This window comes from Mastigoproctus giganteus, chromosome 4, assembly GCF_048544385.1.
Source record: "Mastigoproctus giganteus isolate SK-2022 chromosome 4, ASM4854438v1, whole genome shotgun sequence".
In the NCBI taxonomy this organism is placed as follows: Eukaryota; Metazoa; Arthropoda; class Arachnida; order Uropygi; family Thelyphonidae; genus Mastigoproctus; species Mastigoproctus giganteus.
In genome coordinates this window covers 114,964,152-114,981,153 of record NC_143578.1, presented here as the reverse complement: position 1 = coordinate 114,981,153, position 17,002 = coordinate 114,964,152, and the positions used below count along the sequence as shown (strand labels likewise).

Below are 17,002 nucleotides of genomic sequence, written 5' to 3'. Positions count from 1 at the left end.
AACTCATTTCAACAGAACTGAGTAATATCAATACAAAATAAATTAGAAAGTTTTCTTCTTTTAAACATAAAAAAGTAAATAGTAATATTGGGAACGAGAATGAGTATATTTCCCTGGTGGTGGAGTGTGGTGCCATATTTCCCTCGTGTGTTGTGTATCTTGGAACAAAATACGGTGAGTGTGGTGTTTAAAGTTATTAAATTTTATAAACGAGCGATATGAATTAAAAAAAAAAAATTAACTTCGGAATAATAGCACATTTGTAAAACTCGTGGTATTCGTGTTTCCCATATTCTTGTTTTTACTTTAGTTTAGTAGTTAAGCCTAATGAAGTCTCGTGGCCTAGTGAATCTTGTAATAAAAACTCAATGTAACCTTATTGTTTCCCGAATGAGACTATGTGGATCACTTGTGTAGTGCAGTAACTTTGATAGAAATTTATTATTTATTTCTCTCGCCTGATGCAGTATTAGGATTATGTTCATGACTATGAATTTTTGATCTAAAAAGAGTATTTTTTGTTTGCCAGTATATATTTTGTTGGAAGCCTCAAATATTCATTGTCCCAATGTTTATTATTTTCCTTTTATTTTAAAAACGGGGCACACCTTGATCCAGTGGGCCTAAACACTGCATTTGAAAGCAGTGCTTCTGTTTCTGGAAAACTAAATTTTCATGTCACGTTGAGCAATATTGAAATTACTTTACTTTGCTTTCCAAAGAGAAGGCATCTGTAATATCGGATCGGGTGCCCACGGGTTACCCTGAAGTGCGAGTCGGGCCTTCAGAAATTTTGCCTTTCTCTGGTCGGGTGCGGTTCCAGGCTTAGTTTTTGAATGCAAATAAATTAATACTATAATATCAAAAATTAATATATTAACTTATAAAGTGACTTATTAGTTTTTCTAAGTAATATTATTTATTAAATTATGTGTTGCGTATCTGTTTTTTTTTGTTGTTGTTTGTGGCTTTAATTACACACAATGCTGCGCCAGCTAATATCTTCATAAATTGCGTACATTCAAAAAAGTACAATTACTTGTAGTTTTCTCGCTTTAGAATTATTTTTTTAACCCTCACCTCAATATTACTTTGCCAGACATGAAAAGAAATGAAGTGCCCATTTCGACTATCGCTGATTATGATGGCTGGTTGTTCTAGGCACATCAGCAACTTAGGCCATATTGTGCCATATTTAATACGTCTAAAAATTGTGTGTTCTCTGGTTTATTTGCTGTATCCTATCCTCAGATTGTGCGGGGGGTGGGGGGGTCAAAGGGTGACTGAGTAATTAGATTTCTTAGCCTGACCTCTGTTCCACAGAAATTATGGGATTATGTTAGCACTGGTTAAAGGAATGCAGGATTATCTAGACAGGAATGTCTTAACAAATCCATGCAGTCACAGCATGGATTTTTTAATAGGTGATTTCGTCTGACCACTCAGATAGGACATTATGATGCAATAACAAGAGAATGGATGTGAAGAATAATTTTGACAGAAAATAGTTAAATTTCAGCAGCGTTTTTGGCACCATTCCACATAAAAGATTGTTGTACAGGTTGGATGGTTTTGGTTTTTGGTTTTTTTTTTAGGAGCATTAGCAACTAAGGCCATATTGCTCCGAGATATGCGGTGGTCATTCCCTGACCTTTCCACATCCTCCGTATTTGGTGGTGATGGGCTCGAACCCCGGTCTAATCAAGAAAGATGTGCTACGCACTGCTGCTCCTTCCCACCTGGCTACGGAGGCGCCTGTACACAGGTTGGAACAGTGTGGACTAGGGCAAGTTACGGCTGGAATAAATGGTTGGATTACCAGATCTAGAATTCAAATACTAGGAAAAAACTAAGACTTTTTAGTTTTTAAGATGAGGACATTTTAAAAATTATATTTATTACTAAAAAATTACAATACAGTAATACCCCGACTTACGCTACCCCGACTTACGCGAACTCGGAGTTACGCGGTTCTTGATTTTTTCGTTTGGCAACGCTGCCGCCCACTATCTTCAAGGTCGTTTTCATATGTTATCGATATACGGTGGGACGGCGGAGAGTGAGAGCCAAAGATGAACAAAATTCAACTTTGCTGCTTTTATGTTTTTTATATCAGTGAAGGGGAAACACATTTCACCATAATAACGTAAAAACCAACACAATTCCAGCTATCGGTATGCAATTAGATCGAGTTTACTACCAGTTTATAACAGATTCCACTAGCAGAAACACAACTGGATTTTTATTGTTTTATGGTAGTAACCCCCTAGAAATGTGAGGTGTTAATAGTGTATCTCTGCCTTTATGGTGTTGTTTATTCAGTTGCTACATGCGCGCAGCTTATGCGTATCAAGGGTGCCTCCTCGTTTTGTAATTGTGCTTTATTCCCTAAAAACGAGTCAAGGTGTGAAAAGGAAGCGTCCTGGTAACGACACTGCACACTCAGAGAGAAAAAGAAAAGCAATAAAATGTGTGTTCAATCTTGGGTGGTCGGCACCTAACCCGATTTTTCCCATAGGGCCTGTTGTTTATTGCACGAGGGTTTATAGGAACACAATTAACACTATCGTTCTATACGAGGACTGACTGTATCGATGGCATATGAAAAACGACCCTCAGTGTTTCACTTGCTGTGATACGCATTGGACGTGTTTCGTGCGAACTCTACGTGCACAATTACATACGATTCTACGATCGACGAAAGTTTTCTAAACCCTTAAAAAACTATGTTGTTCAAACGAAGTAAATCTGATTCTCCTGCACCTAGTAGGAAAAGGAAAACGATATCTTTGGAATGTAAACTTAACATTATCAAGGATTTTGATAGCAGAATGAAAATTTGTGAATTGGCAAAGAAGTTTGAGCTACCGGAATCCACAGTAAGAACAATCATAAAAGATAAAGAAAGAATTCTCGAAGCGGTGAAAAATGCTCAATCCTTGAACTCAAGCATAATTCGTAAACGTCATGGTATTATTGCTGAGATGGAAACAATGCTGAAATTATGGTGTGATAATCAAGTAAAAGTGAAGAATTGTCCAGTCGATCAGAACACTGTGTGCTATCAAGCTAAGCTGATTTTTGAGAGGTTGAAAGAAGAAGCTGAGGAGGCGGACAAAGATGAAAACTTTGTAGCTAGTAACGGTTGGTTCAACCGATTTAAAACTCGCTGTAACTGGCACAGTATCGCGGAGAGTGGAGAGGCAGCAAGTGCCGATAAAGAAGCTGCGTCTTCTTTTCCTGAGACACTCAAGGCTATGATAGAAGAAGGTGGCTATAGCAGTGAAACCGTATTTAACGTGGATGAGACTGGCCTGTTCTGGAAGAAGATGCCTAAAAGAACTTTTATCGCGCGTGAAGAAAAAAGCTTTCCAGGCTTTAAGGTTTCCAAAGACCGATTGACAGTGATGCTTGGCGGGAATGCAGCTGGTGACTTCAAGTTAAAACCTCTCTTAATTTATCGCTCCGAAAACCCAAGAGTTTTAAAAAACATATCTAAAATTAGTTTACCAGTGATTTGGAAGTCAAATCATAAAGCTTGGGTGACAGCTTCCGTTTTTGAGGACTGGTTTGGTCATCACTTCATACCAGAAGTCGAACGTTATTGCAAATCTAAACAGATTCCATTTAAAGTGATGCTTCTTATTGACAATGCACCCGGTCACCCTCCTGCCACCCTAATTAATTTCGACCCACGTGTGAAAGTTGTGTTTTTGCCTCCAAACACAACCAGCTTGCTTCAACCGATGGACCAGAGAGTCATCAAAACATTCAAGGCCTACTACACGAGGCGTTCGTTTGCACGTCTGAATGAAGCTATGAGACAAAATAGTGATATGTCTGTTAAAGACCTTTGGAAACAATTCAATGTTTTAGATGCCGTAAGAATCATTGGAGAATCTTGGAATGAAATTCACAAAAAAACATTGAATGGTGTCTGGAAGAAACTTTGTCCATTTTTTTTCAAAAACGAGACGAAAACAACGCCAGAAACCGATCATGTCGCTCATGTGATAGAAGAAGTTGTTAATCTTGCCAGGCAATTAGATTTGGAAGTCGATGGTGATGATGTCAACGAGCTGTTGGATTCACATAGTCAGGAGCTGACAATGAATGAGCTCATAGAGATGCGTGAGCAAAACGTAACTGAATTCGACACTTCAGACCCAGTTCCACCAGAAGAGCACATGACAATTGCAAACTTGACAGAAGGTCTCAGCTCAATTGAAAAGGGCTTAAAAATTTTAGAAAACATAGACTCCAACGAAGAACGCATTACAGTTACAAAGCAAGGAATAAAAAAATTATTAGCTTGCTACGAAGAAATTCTGCGTGAAAAAAAGAAGGCGCTGTGTCGTCAGACGAATTTGTTAGATTTTATGAAGCCATCGACATCGAAATAACTTTTTTAAGTAAGTCATTTATTTTTTTAATATATATTTTGTATTAATATGTATAAAGAACTGCAATTTTATTAATATTTTTCTTCTAAACTAGTGTTTTTGTTAGTCCTTGGTCCCAATTAAGCAAAATTTATATGTATTTATATGCAAAGTTTTACCCCGACTTACGCGAATTCGACTTACGCGATTTTCGTCGGACCCACCTATCGCGTAACTTCGGGGTATTACTGTACATATTTATCATTACTGCCAATTGAGCCGGTTGGGTAAAGTGCCTGCCTGGCAACCCAAAGGTCGTGGGTTCGAATCCCACCTTGGGCTTGGAAATCACAATGGTGCCACACTATCCGGTTGGATCTCATGGCCACGATACACAAGGAAGCAGGAAAAAACTGGTTCCTTTGTGTATTACTCACATCATACGATTAAAAAAAAAAAAAAAAAAAACTGTTAATCGAAATGTTTGATAGACAACAACCAGAGTGGGTTGATCTGATCTGATCATCAGCAGTGATTCTTCGTGCATTAAGAATATGCAGATAAAGAAACCACTAGGTGGGAGTGATCACAGTGTATTGATGTGAGATTTACTTAAAGGTGACTACAGTGGTTTCAGAGAGTTTTTAAATTCTCTACAGTGCAACCATCTGATCATTTTACTAACAGAAAATTGTAAATGGGAAGCATTCAAGGAATTAATCTTGGAAGCCACTGGGCTTTTCATACCAACTAAGAAATACTGTTCAAGGTTTAGGCCTAAATGGATGTCAAACAACCTAATGAGACTCATGGCAGGGAAGAAAAATGCATGAGATGAGAAGGATCAATGCTAATGGGATTCTTCCTCTTGCTCAGATTACTCACCTGAGGGGACATAAATGCCTATCAGGAGACACAGATACCTGTGATTGATATAAGATAGTATGTAGTCAAGTCACAAAGGACATTAGGCAAGCAAAGGCAGATAATTAGAAATCTTTGGCAAACGATGTAAAGAAAAACACTAAAGACTTTACTTATGTAAACTCTAGAACAGGTTTGGGCAAACTTTTTGGCTGAAGGGCCACATTAGGAATTCAAAAAGAAGGCGTGCCACACGTAAAATACTATTTTTAGATATATATTATTTGTTATCATGAAGAAGAAATATAACATTAAAAAAAAATTATTCTCTAACAACCAAGAATTTAATGAGATGAATGGAACCGTTTTACATCTTTTAGCATTTTTTTAATTTCGGATGTTAATTTTGTAGTTGAGATTCTTAAAACTGCTTGTAAATGTTCATCGGTGATGCTCGATCGTAAAGAATTTTTATTTAGATTCGTGATGGAAAATGTTTATTCACATATGTAGGTTGATCCAAAAATAACTAACATTTTTCGGGCAAAATCTTTAAGTTTGACGAATTTGTCCGAATTAAGAGTATTGTAAAATTTACAGATTTCCCCACGACGGTGCAATTCCCTTAAATCGGTATCACACTGCAGATCTATAATCTGAAGTTGTAGTTCACTCGGTGCACTATCAATTTCTATTGAAAATGGGTCGCGCACTATTTCCAAACTTGTCTCAATTTTTCGGAAGTCGCCAAATCATAACTTGATACGGAAGTTATATAAAGGGATTTCGTAGATAACACTCGTTACTGAAACATAAATATTTCGTAGATAACACTCATTACTGAAACATAAATATAGCATTATAACTGTGTTGGGATACAAATTTAGGATTTAATTTTGTACTGAAATTGAAATTTTATTGAAAGTAAATCGAAATCATGACTCAAACCAGAGCAGCACAGCAAATGGCTCAAGCTAATGGGAATGCTGTGGCTCAGGGGAGAACTGAGGGGGACAGTTGCCCTCTGAATCACAGCCTTTTAAGATGCACTATTTGCTTGATGTTTCCGGAGCAGTCAGGTATGGGACATGATACTGCTATGGGGAATGTCTTTGTATGTGCACGATGCAAGGAGTGTAAGGAAATCAGGCGACAACTCAGCGTTGTTATGGGCCTATATGAGAGCTTGAAGGACAGGGTGGATGCCCTCGAAGGATTACAAGTGAGGGGCCCATCAAGCTCTCAGCTGCCCACACCAATGCCAGAGCTTGCACTTGGTCATCGCGCAACACAGCGGCAACCCCCAAGGCAGAATGCGCTGGTCCCAAAGGAACTAGTAGTTGTTGGTGACTCTATTGTCAGGGAAACGGGAAACATGCTTTGTGAAAAGGATAGGTGGAACAGGACCAGGGTATGTCTGCCAGGGGCAAAGGTTGATGACGTTGTAGAGCGGATATCTTTTAAGGGCACAAAAGGTGATATAGTTGTACACGTTGGCACTAATGATATTAAGAGTAGGAGACCGGCAGAATTACTTAACTAGTACAGGTCACTGATGAAAAAAAGCCTTGAATTAGGGTTGAATTTGAAAGTGTCTGCAATTCTGCCCAGACACGATAGGAGGGAGTATATGATGAGAGCCCTGTCAATCAGTTCGGCCCTCGAAAGATTGTGCAGGGCTCAAGGGGTAGAATTTTTTTCAGCCTGGTCTGTACTTGTTAACAGGAGAGACTGCTTCTACAGGGATGGGATACACTTAAATAGAAAGGGTGCAAAAATGTTTGCTGATGCTATCGAGGCAGTGTTAGGCGGGTCGGAAAACTGCTAGATTGGGGGGATACAAGGACTAATAGATTTAACAGTAGCCACTGGCAGAGGAGAAAGTGATTCCTGCACTGCTTCTATTGGAATGAGCAGCAGCAGCCTGGAAAATAAGATGCAGGATATTTCAGAGACTGCTGGGAATCATGGGGTACAAGTAAACACATGGGTTGTGTTAGGGTGGCTAAGAGGAAGAGCAGGTGCATGTATACTTGCGTGTACACCAGTGCTAGGAGTTTAGTAAATAAATTTGATGAATTTGAGGTATTGCTCAAAACATCAAAGGCAGATATTGTTGGGATTTCAGAGATGTGGTGTCACACAGATATAAGGAATGCAGAACTGGAATGTGGGGAGTAGAATGTCTACAGAAAGGATAGCAAGGGAGGAGGGGTTATTCTATTAGTTAAAAAACACATAAAATCCAAGGAAGTGAAGCCAGTCGACATCGCTGGACAGTGCAGTGTCGAGTCAGTTTGGTGTGACATAAGCATTGGGAGATCAAAATTGAGAGTAGGAGTGTGCTATAGGCCTAATGACTCTGATGAGTATAATAAGAAACTGTACAGAGAAATAGAGTGGGCCAGTAAATCAGAGAGCCTTATAATGGGGGATTTTAATTTCCCAGATATTGACTGGAATTTGGGGGCTGGTCACTCACACACTAGCAAGGCTTTTGTGGATTTATTGGATGATTGTTTTCTACATCAGCATGTTCGGGAGGCAACTAGAGGGAGTAATACTCTTGATTTGATTATCAGTAGTGATTCTTCATACATTAAGAATCTGCAGATAAATGAACCACTAGGTGGCAATGATCACAGTGTTCTGAAGTGGGATTTACTCAAAGAGGTAACTACCATTAGGGGTATTGCTTTCGTAAAGGCGACTACGATGGACTGAGACAGTATTTAAATTCTATACAGTGGGATCAACTGATGATGTTACCAACAGCAAATTCAAAGAACTTATCTTGGTAGCTACTAGGCTTTACATACCAACTAAGAAATATTGTTCAAGGTTTAGGCCTAAATGGATGTCAGATGAACTAATGAGGCATATGGCAGAGAAGAAAAATGCATGGGACACATACAAATTAACACGTGACACAGAAGCCTATGATAGATACAAGTTGATCTGTAACCAAGTTACAAAGGAGGTTAGGCAGGCAAAGGCAGATTACGAGAAATCCTTGGCAAGGGATGCGAAGAAACACAGCAAAGAGTTCTTTACTTATGTAAACTCTAGAAGGAAGGGGATGAATCAGATTGGTCCACTTGATATCGATGGGTCAACTGTTGATGATCCTGCTCAGGTAGCTAACAAACTAAATGAATATTTTGCATCGACATTCACACATGAGGAGTTATTCAGCGAGAGGAATGCCAGAGGTGTATTCAACTCGGGCAGTAAGCTAGAGAATCTTGTAATAACTGAGAGTAAAGTGGAGGAGAAATTGTTGAAGATAAACACAAGAAAGGCACCCAGGGTGGATGGGATCTATCCAGTTATATTAAAGGAGGCAGCAAAGGAAGTAAGCAAACTCTTAGCCATAATTATGAGAGCTTCCTTGGACTCGGGGGAAGTACCCATGGACTGGAGATGTGCAAATGTGACCCAATTCACAAAGGAGGATCAAAAGCTGACACAAGTGATTATAGACCTGTGAGTTTAACTTCTGTTCCCGGAAAATTAATGAAGGCACTGGTTAAAGAAGCACTGCAGGATCATCTCGACAAGACTTCGGTTATAGCTCGGACAGAGCATGGTTTTGTTAAGGGGAAGTCTTGCCTGACCAATTTGATTGGATACTATGATGCAGTCACAAAAGAACTGGATGCAGGGAATAACTTTGATATTATAAACTTGGATCTTAGAAAGGCTTTTGATACTGTTGCACATATTGGAGCAGTGTGGCATTGGAGGCAAATTGCTGCTATGAATAAAGGGGTGGTGGAGGGGGAGAAGACAGAGAGTGGTAATCAATGGACACTGCTGATCGTGGACTAATGTTATTAGTGGAGTCCCTCAGGGTTCAGTATTGGGTCCTTTATTGTTTTCTGTATTTATAAATGATATTGATGATGGTATATCAAGCTTAATGTCCAAGTTTGCAGACGATACGAAGGTTGGCAGGGTTGTCAAGGACACTACTGACACTATGCTGCTGCAACAGGATCTGGAAAGGTTGAGCAGATGGGCTGAGAGGTAGCAAATGAAGTTTAACATTGACAAATGTAAAGTACTATATATGGGAAACAGCAACCCCAGAGCAACGTATCAACTCTGTGGTACTACACTGACAGTGGTAGAGAATGAAAGGGACCTGAGGGTGGTTGTGCAGGCAGATATGAAGTTCTCTGAGCAGTGCAGACGGGCTGCAAGAGTAGCTCATGGTGTATCGTCAATGATATATAGGAATTTTTCTAGCAGGGATAAGGAGGTGATTATTCCCTTGTATAAGCAATGGTCAGGCCACACCTAGAGTACTGTATACAGGCCTGGAGGCCTCATTTCAAGAAGGATGTAGAGCTGCTGGAACGAGTACAGAGAAGAGCAACAAGATTAGTGAATGGAACAAAGGGGGTGCTCTTACGAAGAAAGGCTTAAGTTTTGCGAATTACAATGTCTGGAGACTAGGCACCAGCGAGGAGATCTGATAGAGGTGTACAAAGCCTTGAATGGTTTGAGCATGCTCAATGCTGATGGGATTCTTCCTCTTGCTCAAAATAATCACCTGAGAGGGCATAAATTCAAATTGAGGAAAGATAGATGTGCGGAAATTTGCCTTTAGCCAGCGGGTGGTTGGTAGGTGGAACAGACTTCCATTCCTTGTCGTGGAAGTTGATAGCCTAAATAAGTTTAAGGCTCAGCTGGACAGGTATTTCGAACAAACAGAGGGGTGAAGTGGAAGTGGTTATTTTTTATTTATTTATTTTACTTTATTTTTTTTTGGCTGATGCTGCATAAGCTTGCTTTCTTGCATCGAATGCCTCTACTAATGCTAATGCTAAATCTTCGTGAAAAGTCGTCATTCAAAGCGTTGATAATTTCACAATATTTTTCAAATTTATTTTCTGGAATCTTCAGCAACTTCATGGTTGGAAAGTGGTCTACCTTGCTAATCAATAAATGTCAAAGGAACAACTGGAGTTTTAATTGAAATCCATTCAAACTTTTTATCATATCATGGGCGTATAAATTTTTTCCCTTGTAACACGGTGTTGAAAAATATTTAAGTGTGCCACGATGTCCAGGGTAAATGCAAAATCACAAATCCAGTTATTATCAGTTAATTCGGGAAAGTCCATAATATTTTTCAGTTTTAAAAATAGAATGATGTCATCTTTAAGATCCACGATGTCCAGGGTAAATGCAAAATCACAAATCCAGTTATTATCAGTTAATTCGGGAATGTCCATAATATTTTTCAGTTTTAAAAATAGAACGATGTCATCTTTAAAATCCCATACTCGCCGAAGAACTTTTCCTAAGCTAAGCCATCGAATTTGGCTATGATAAGGAATATCTGTGTACTCAGATTCAATATCTTGAAGAAAATTAACGAATTGTCAATGTTTCAGGCCCCTCGATTGTATTAAATTTACTAGTTTAATAATACAAGATGTGACATGTTCAACTTTTAACACATTTTTACATAATACTTGTTGATGTATAATACAATGAATTGTAATTAAATTATAAACAGGAAAGTTTTCACAAATTTTATCCTGAATTTTCTTTAACGCTCCAACATTTTTACCTGTCAAACTTGGTGCTCCATCAGTTGTTACGCTTACCATTTCGTCCCATTGTAAATTATATCTTGTTAAAAGCATTTTTCAAATATATCAGCTCCCGTTGTTTGGTCTTTAATATTGTACTTTTTTAGCACTGAGACACTCTCCTGCCAGATGAGACAAATAGTCTTGTTATTTATGTTAGCAAAAAAATATTTTGTGTTCCACTCTTCGTTGAAGTCACTTATGCTCTTGTTGAATTTTTCGTGTTTTATTCATTTTTAAAAGGGAGTAAATATTATTTTTATCGCTACTGGCACCAAGATGATAACCGAAGATAACGCAAAAAAAAACTAACTGCGGGATGACTGTCAGAGAAAACAGATTGGAACTGCGGCCGGTCAGCAGTTCTATCCTGTTACTCCGCCACCGCAGCAAAGCCGTTGTCGTCGTCACCGGTTGTCTGTTCCCGCGGTTAGTTTATAATCGCAAATTATACCATTATAAAAGCGCCCATTGGCTCGCTCCGGTTCGCGCACAATTTCAAATTCTATCTCAATTTGAACAATACAGAGATGATAAAACAATTTACAAGTCAACAAATTCTATAATGTATTAGATATACAAATTTATTTTTCAAAAAGGCATCGCAAAAGGCATAAAATAAGTAAACTTTTTTTCAAAAATACAATTAAAGCTCCCGGGCCATAGTTTGCCCGGGCCTGCTCTAGAAGGAAGGGGATGAATCAGATTGGTCCATTGACACCAACAATTCAACTGTTGAGAACCTTCTGAGGTAGCTGACAAATGAATGAGTATTTTGTATCTACATTCACACATGAGGAGATCTGTAGGGAAGTGGAAGCCAGCAGCTTATCAAACTCGCTGGGAGCTAAATGATTTTGTAATAACCGAGAGCAAAGTGGAGGAGAAATTGTTGAAATTGAACCTGGGATGGATGGGATCTGCCCAGTCATATCTATCCAGTAAGCAAACTGTTAGCCATAATTATGAAAGCTTCCTTGGACTCGGGAAGGTCCCCCATGGACTGGAGATGTGCAAATGTGTCCCCAATACGCAAAGGGGGATCGAAGGGTGACATGGATAATTACAGATCTGTTAGTGTAACTTCTGTTCCGAGGAAAATAATGGAGTCACTGGTTAAAGAAGTAATGCCCGATTATCTAAACAAGACTGCGGTTATAGTTCAGACACAGCATGGGTTTGTTAAGGGGAAGTCTTGTCTGACAAATTTGATTGGATACTATTATGTGCAACTGGATGCAAAGAATAATTTTGATATCATATACTTGGATTTTAGGAAAGCTTTTGATACTGTGCCACATGGAAGACTACGCCATAAATTGGAGCAGTATGGCATTAAGGGCAAGTTGCTACAATGGATAAAAGGATGGTTGAGTGGGAGAAGACAGTGGTTATCCACGGACACTGCTCTTCTTGGACTAATGCTATTAGTGGAGTCCCCACGGTTCAGTGTTGGGCCCATTGTTGTTTTTGGAATTCATTAATGATATCAATGAAAGTATATCATAGGGTAATGTTGAAGTTTGCAGATGATATGAAGGTTGGCAGGGTTGTTAATGATTGTATGCTACTGGAAAAGTTGAGCAGATGGCCTGACAGGTGGCAAATGAAGTTTAACATTGATAAAAATAATGTACTGCATATGGGTAACAGTAACCCCAGAGTGACGAATCAACTGGGTGGTACTACACTCAGGGTAGTGGAGAATGAAAAGGACCTGGGGGTAATTGTGCAGTCAGGTATGAAGTTTTCTGAGCAGTGAAAAAAGGCTGCAAGAGTAGCTCATGATGGCTTGTCAATGATATATAGGAATTTTGCTAGCGGAGATAAGGGGGTGATTGTCTTCTTGTATAAGGCAGTGGTCGGGCCACATTTTCAGCACTGTATACAGGTCTGGAGGCCTCGTTTTAGGAAAGATGTAGAGCTGTTGGATCGAGTACAGAGAAGGGCAATGAGATTGTGAGTGGAACAGAGTTGTTGTTACTAAGAAAGGCTAAAGTTCTGCAAATTGCAGCTTCTGAAGACCAGACACCTGCAACGTGATCTGATTGAGATTGTATAAGGTCTTGAATGGATTGAGCAGGCTCAGTGCTAATGGGATTCTTGCTCAGATTACTCACCTGAGGGGACATAAATTCAAATTGAGGAAAGACGATTGTAGAATAGATGTACAGAAATTAACCTTTAGCCAGCAGGTGGTTGATAGTTGGAACAAACATCTGTTGTAGTGGAGGTCAGCAACTTTATTAAATTCAAGGCAGAATAGACAAACATTTGGAGTGAATGGATGGTTGAAATTAGCATTAGTAGAGGCATACAATGCAAGAAGGCGAACTTATGCAGCATCAGCCAAAAAAAAAAAAAAACCCCTCCCATTTCATCCCTCCATTCATTCCAAATGCCTGTCCAGCTCAGTCTTAAATTTATTTAGGCTATTAGCTTCCACAACAAAAGATGGAAGCCTGTTCCACGAATCAACTACCTGCTGGCTAAAGGCAAATTTTTGCACATCTATTCTACAACTATCTTTCCTCAATTTGAAACTGTCCCCCCAGGTTCATAGTCTGAGCAGGAAGAAGGGGATGATTCAGCTTGCTCAACCCATTCAAGGCCTTATACACCTCAATCAGATCACCTATGGCAGATATAAGCTAGTCTGTAATCAGGTGACAAAGGAGGTTAGGCAGGCGAAGGCAGATTACGAGAAATCCTTGGCAAAACATGCTAAGAAAAACAGCAACGATTTCTTTACTTATATAAACTCTAAAAGGAAAGGGATGAATCTAATTGGTCCACTTGACATCGATGGTTCAACTGTTGATGATCCTGCTCAGATAGCAAACAAACTGAATGAGTATTTGGCATCTACATTCACACATGAGGAATTATTAAGGTTTGAAAATGGCAGAAGGTATCAAATTGTAGCAGGATACTTAATGATTTTGGAATAAATGAAAGCAAAGTGGAGGAGAAATTGTTGAAGTTAAACATAAGAAAAGCACCTGGAGTGGATGGGATCAATCCAGTTATGTTAAAGGAGGCGGCAAAGCAACTAAGCAAACCCTTAGCCAAAATTATGAGAGCATCCTTCGACTCAGGGGAGGTTCCCACGGACTGGAGATGTGCAAATGTGTCCCCAATTCACAAAGGGGGATCGCAGTGTGACACGAGTAATTACAGACCAGTTAGTTTAACTTCTGTTCCAGGTAAAATAATGGAGTTGCTGGTTAAAGATGCATTGCAGGATCATCTAGACAAGACTGCAGCAATAATTCAGACACAGCATGGGTTTGTTAAGGGAAAGTCTTGTCTGACAAATTTGATAGGATATTATTGTGGTTACAAAGGAACTGGATGCAAAAAATAATTTTGATATCATATATTTGGATTTCAGGACAGCTTTTGACACTGTTGCGCATGGAAGACTATTGTACAAATTGGAGCAGAATGGTATTATGGGTAAGTTGCTACAATGGATAAAAGGATGGTTACGTGGGAGAAGACAGAGGGTTGTAATCAATGGGTGCTGCTCTTCGTGGACTAATGTTATTAGTGGAGTCCCACAGGGTTTTGTGTTGGGTCCACTGTTGTTTTGTATATTTATCAATGATATTGATGAAGGTATATCAGGCTTAATGTCGAAGTTTTCAGATGATACAAAGGTTGGTAGGGTTGTTAATGACAGTAATGGCAGTGTGCTACTGCAACAGGAACTAGATAATTTGGGCAGATGGGCTAAGAAGTGGCAACTGAAGTTTAACCTTGACAAATGCAAAGTACTGCATATGGGTAGAAGTAACCCCAGAGAAACGTACCAACTGTGTGGTACTACCCTTAAGGTGGTAAAAAATTAAAAGGACCTGGGAGTAATTGTGCAGTCAGATATGAAGTTTTCTGAGCAATGTAGACAGGCTGCCAGGGCAGGTCATGGGGTTTTGTCAGTGATATATAGGAATTTTGCTAGCAGGGAAAAGGAGGTGATTGTCCCTCTGTATAAGGCAATGGTCAGGCCACGCCTTGAGTACTGCGTACAGGTCTGGAGTCCTCATTTTAGGAAGGATGTAGATTTCCTTGAACGTGTACAGAGAGACGGGCAACTAGATTGGTGAGGGGAATGAAGGGATCCTCTTACCAAGAGAGGCTTAAGTTCTGCAAATTGCAGTGGCTGGAGACTGGGCACCTTCACGATGATCTGATTAAGGTATATAAGGCCTTGAATGGGTTGAGCACGTTGAATTCTGATGGGATCCTTCCACTTGTTCAGATTACGAACCTGAGGGGGCATAAATTCAAATTAAGAAAAGACAGATGTAGAATAGATGTGCGGAAATTTGCCTTTAGCCAGCGGGTGGTTAATTGCTGGAACAAACTTCCATCTGTCGTTGTGGAAGTTGATAGGTTGAATAAATTTAAGGAGGAACTGGACAGGCATTTGGAGGGAATGGTGCGTTTTTTTTTTTTTTTTTTTTTTTGGCTGATGCTGCATAAGCTCATACACTTGCTTTCTTGTATCACATGCCACTACTACTACTTCACAGGTGCCTTCTCTCCTGGTGCTGCAATTTGCAGAACTTAAGCCTTTCTTCGTAAGAGCATACCTTTGTTGCCCTTCTTTGTACTTGTTCTAGCAACTGTACATCCTTCCTAAAATGAGGCCTCCAGGCCTGTACAGAGTACTCTAGGTGTGGCATTGCCTTGTATAATGGGATAATCACCTTCCTGTCCCTGCTAGCAAAACTCCTATATATCATTGACAAGACTCCGTGACCTGCCCTGGCAGCCCATCTGCACTGTTCCGCGAACTTCATAATTGACTGCACAATTACCCCCCCAGGTCTTTTTCACTTCCCTGAGTGTAGTACCACACAGTTGGTACGTTTCTCTTCGGTTATTGCTACCCATATGTAGTACTTTGCATTTGTCAATGTTAAACTTCAGTTGCCACTTCTCAGCCCATTTTCTAAACTTATCTAGATCCAGTTGGAGTTGCATACTGTCGTTAACAACCCTGCCAACCTTTGTATCATCTGCAAACTTACAAATTAAACCTGATATACCTTCATCAATATCATTGATAAATATAAAAAACAACAATGGGCCCAACACTGAATCCTGGGGAACTCGGCTAATAAATAGAAGTGTTTTTATTTGGCTGATGCTGTATAAGCTTGCTTTCATGCATCATATACTTCTACTAATGCTAATGCAATCATTTTCAGTAAATTTGGATTACGAAGTAAGTAATTATAAAATGTTTTACAATCCATTTTCAGATTATAAGTAACCAACAAAATACTATTCACAGTATTTGTTTCCATTTTATTTCTAATGTTGCTTCTTTAAATGCTAATTAATGAACATGCACACTATGTTCTATCTTGGGCAAAAATAAAAAATGTATATTGAGCAATTTTTAAAAGCTTAGGACTCTTGCACTGATTAAAATATTCTGCCTACTTTCTATAGGCTGAGTTTTTCCAATTATCATCTTTCTTTTTCTCAGAAAAAAATTCCTTAAAATTCATAATTTGGTCAAATAATGTACTATTGTTGATTAGACAAATGATGATGATACATTTCACTTGTGTAATTTTGGGATAATACAGTCCACTTAATGCAACCAGTGCATTGTTTTTATTTATTCTGAAAATTTTAAATTCTTTAGGGCAATTTACCCTAAATAATTTAACATTTCCTACAAATATTGTATTGACCAAAGGTGCAATGCACAGAATATTTAATGAAAATTCATTTTATGATGAGATAATTTTTTTTTTAAATTACAAAAAACTAGGACACAAGTGTAAAATCCGCGATGACATATGGTAACCCTAATAAAGGATGGTAGAGTGGGAGAAGGCAGTGCAGTTATCAGCATACACTGCTCTTCTTGGACTAATGTTATTATTTAATCCTCCAGGTTTCAATGCTGTGCCCATTTTTGTTTTCTTTATTTATTAATGACACTGATGAAGGCAAATTGGGCTTAAAGTTTATTTGGAAATGATATGTATGCATGTTGGTAGGGTGGTTAATCACAGTAAGCAGAGGATGTTACTGTGAGTAAGCAGAGTTTACTGCAACATGATCACTCACACAGCACATGGGCTGAGAAGTGGCAATTGAAGTTTAATACAGTCTCGTTTCTGT

General features: G+C 39.0%; 1 protein-coding gene across 1 annotated transcript in view; it reads left to right on the top strand.

The window, feature by feature from the left end:
- Nucleotides 1-109: 109 nt before the first annotated feature.
- Nucleotides 110-17,002, top strand: part of bic (bicaudal) — a 156,359-nt gene continuing 139,466 nt past the window's right edge. The window contains exon 1 of the mRNA XM_090371739.1: nucleotides 110-174. The gene's annotated coding sequence lies outside the window, so the exon portion shown is untranslated. The remainder of the gene's footprint in view (nucleotides 175-17,002) is intronic.